The following is a 3,753-nucleotide window of genomic DNA, read 5'->3' on the forward strand; positions in this document are numbered from 1 at the left end:
ACCGACAACCATAAAATTATTTTCGTTGCTACTTCATCACTGTAATGTTGCTACTGTTAAGAATCGTCATGTAAATATCTGATATGCAGGATGTATTTTCATTGTTACAAATGGAACATAATGAAAGCATAGTGATGAGTCACAAAAACAATATGTAATTATATATGTGTTTTCCGATGGTCTTAGGCGACCCCTGTGAAAGGGTCGTTCGAAAAGACAATCTCTCTAAAACATCAAAGTCGGTGTTTTGGTTACCAAAGTCAGAGTCTCTTTTTTCAGGAAATGCCCGCATAATTGGTGACAAAGCAGCACACATACAAGAAAACCCAAGCCAGAATCATTCCAAACATAACTCTCAGCTCTGCCCATGGGCCAGAGTCCATCTCCTCGGCCACGGGGTCGGCGGAAACTCGGCAGAGTCGTCAGCTAAACCGCGTGGCTCTGGTCCCACCCGCTGCCACGTGTGGAGGTGCCGCCTTGGGGTTTGATGTACAAAACCTATACAGTCACCAAAGTTTGTGGCAGCCCAAGAGAGAATTAGTACCAACGGAGGGTCTGCTTTTACAAATGTTTTGGTGTTACTTCTCTTTTCCAGGACATCTGCTTCCTCTGTCCATCACCTTGGTTGGTTCTATGCCTTCCCAGGGGATTAAACATCTCCATCTCTGTGCTTGTTACTGGGGGGTGTCTAATGCTTGTGTTTGAATGTATAAAACGTCACCACTGTTGAAGATTTCTGAAATATGGGGCGTGGGGGCAGCCGGGGAGAGGTCAATGGGGGGAAAAGACTTGTGTAATACTTTAAACAATAAAGAATTTTAAAAAAAAGACAGATTTCTGAAATAGTGAAACTCTGGTCAGAGGCTTACCTGAGAAGGTTCTCTTAATATACGGTCAGGAAATGGTGTGTTCTCGTTATACAAAATGTTGCAAATCATACGTACATCTTAAACTTTCACTTACCCTGGAAAATATTTACCAAGTACCTTCTAGGTAGGAGGTGCTATACAGTATGGAGAAGATGGTTTTAAAAAAAGGTTAAAATATGGTCCCTTCTGCTGAGAAACTGAAAAAGACACCAGACACCCGCACACACGCATCATAGCATAAGGGCCTAAAATTAGTGGCACAGATGATAATGGGTTTGGTTCCATGTCAAAGCAGGAACAGATGGATGGGGCTCATGCAGTTTAGGGCTCTAGCCAGAGGTTCGGGAGAGCAGCTGCAGGGGTCAGAGGGAGCGTCACAGGCTAAGTTCGGCCTCGAAGGACAGGCAGGCTTTGCAGGTGGAGCAGCAGAGGGAGGTGCTCCAGGTGGGGTCACAGTTGGAGCCAAGGTGGGGGCGGGGCGGAGTGTGGCATTTGTGAGGCGTGGTGACACCGAGGCTTGTGGAGGAGGTGGGAGTGAGACCGGGGACACCAGGCCATGGCGGCTTTTGTAAAGGAAAGCAGAAGCAGCTGCTCATCCTCTGTTGGCAACAGGGAGGTTTGGTCCAGGAGAATGAAATGAAAGCAGCATTTCAGAGTGATTCATCCGGTGAGGGTAAGCCAGGGCGACTCTCGGGGCAGAGGTAAGTTGGGGAGACCGGGGAGGAAGGACAATCCCACTGCAGTCACGTTAGGGCCTGCAGGAAGATGCTGAAGGGTCCAAGTGCATCTCACGACTGACTGTGTAGACTAGAGGTCTAGCTATTTCCTCTTCGCTGGTCTGGAAACCCAAGCTGAGTCACACAGCTGACCCTGACGTCAGCCCCCTGGAGTGGGGCAGTCAGGTGATACCTCTGCTGGGGCGAGACCATGCCGCTGGAAGCAGGGTGCTCAGGTGGGGTAGGGAAGGCGTGGGCAGGGAGAGAGGCTAGCTGCAGAGGGAGGAGAAACTGGGTCTCGATCTTTCTGCTTCTTGTTTGATCTAAATGATGTTATTTTTGTGTGTTGATGACAGTCTTCAGGGAATTCTGACCTCGGGGTGGTGCTGGGGAACCCAGCGAGAGGCCGTCCCTACCGGAGCAGAGCTTTACTTGATGGGAGAGAGGGGCCTGGGGGAGTCCCCTGTGCCTTAGCAACAAGACCTGAAAGTCGAAAGGGCTGGGACCTCTAAACAGGTTTACAGTCACAATATTTGCTGCTTTTTGCTTATGATTCAGAGACCTTGGAGTAACCTAGCCACAAGATTACAAGATTACACTCAGTTAGCTGTATTCTAATGGGGGGAGGGGGCCGTGGTTAGAGGCTTCCCCTGAGATATTTAGAGGAACTGAACACTGTTTTTTTTTTTCCCTCCCTCCTCATCCTGGTGCATGTTATTAACCCAAGAGCTATTTCATAAACTCAACTTCCCCTCGTTAAAAATCTGCAGTGGAAAATCTTTCCTTGATTTATTCAAATCTGATAAGATCTCCAGAGACTAGGTAAGTGGTAGCTAGAAAAGCCCTTGACCGCCCTTGGGAAAGGAGACCAGCTATTCTCTCTTCTTCTCCTAAATGTTAACAAAAGTCAAGGGGAAGTGCCCTGGCTGTAGGCTCCTCCCTGGCTCTGGTCGGGGCTCCTGCCAGGGCCGCCTGCAGGAGGCAACCAATTGCTGTGTCTCTCTCACATCAATGTTTCCCTCTCTGTCTCTCCCCACTCTCTTTGAAAATCAACGGAAAAATATCCTCAGGTGAGGATTAACGCAACAACAAAAGATCATATCGTGAAACAGCATCGCAATGTAGCCTAAATCGGGCTTTCATACCATAAAGAAGCATTACAGAAAGTCCCACTGAAAATCAGCTAAGCTCCTGTTAGTTTGACTCCAAGCCGACGGACCCCTCTCCTCACAGTGGGCTTTCACGGTCTGACCCGCCTGCGCAGGCCCCTCTGTCTCCCTTCCCTCTCCTCCACACCGGCCCCCTCTGCCCTGGCCGCCAAGGCCATACATACACGCTCACAGTTCCACGCCTCAGCTCACGCTGCGCCCTAGACCTGGAGAAGTAAAGTGCTCCTTCCTATTTTGTTTTTGTTCGCCAGAAATGTCACTTTCTTCAGAAAACCTTCCCTCCTATATCCACCATCCGAGGACTGGGTCAGGTGCTCTAAGCCACCTTAATGCCTACAGGTGCCTGTATTACAGCATTTCTAGTGTCTGGTTACTCCTCCGGGAGGTCACTAGAATTCATTTCTTGATGGCTGGGGCCACACAGTAATACCTATACCTTTGTTGCCCAGCACAGTGCCCACACCCATCAGGCCCTCCATAAATGGAAACCGAAAAAAAAAAAAAAAACAGACGGAAGGGAGGGTGAGTTGCAAACGGGAACATGTCCTTGGGGATCAGCCTGCTGTCAGCGCCCCTGGGGCTCTCCCACCAGCACCCGGGAGCCGCAGAGGCCAGGAAGCTGTCACGTCTAGCGACTGTCTCCAGGTTAAACAAGCGGGCAGGTGTCACCCAGCACGCAGGTAGTGGGGAAAGGCAGTCGGAAATAGAACTAGCCAAGTGAGCATTTCTTGGTTGCTTTCCAGCAGGGCTTTCAGGTGACACCCTCCCGAGAATCCCACTGAGGTTGGTTGTTTGCCCACCTCACGTGTTTCTTGCATTACTCCCTGAATTTCTTTCCCCAGGGACCCCATGTCCTGTCTCTCCTCATCTTAAACTTCCCTGGCTCTTTTTCTCCCCCTCCCCCCACCCAGATCCCCCCTTCTGCGTCCCATCCTAAGATATGGTTCCAGGTAGGGGTTTCCCATGCCTTCCTGACCAAGGCCATCTCCCCAACCATTG

General features: G+C 50.0%; 1 protein-coding gene across 2 annotated transcripts in view; it reads right to left on the reverse strand.

The window, feature by feature from the left end:
* MYCBPAP (MYCBP associated protein) overlaps positions 1–3,753 on the reverse strand; it is a 28,994-nt gene that overhangs the window by 14,918 nt on the left and 10,323 nt on the right. The window lies entirely within an intron of this gene.

This window comes from Myotis davidii, unplaced genomic scaffold, assembly GCF_000327345.1.
Source record: "Myotis davidii unplaced genomic scaffold, ASM32734v1 scaffold327, whole genome shotgun sequence".
In the NCBI taxonomy this organism is placed as follows: Eukaryota; Metazoa; Chordata; class Mammalia; order Chiroptera; family Vespertilionidae; genus Myotis; species Myotis davidii.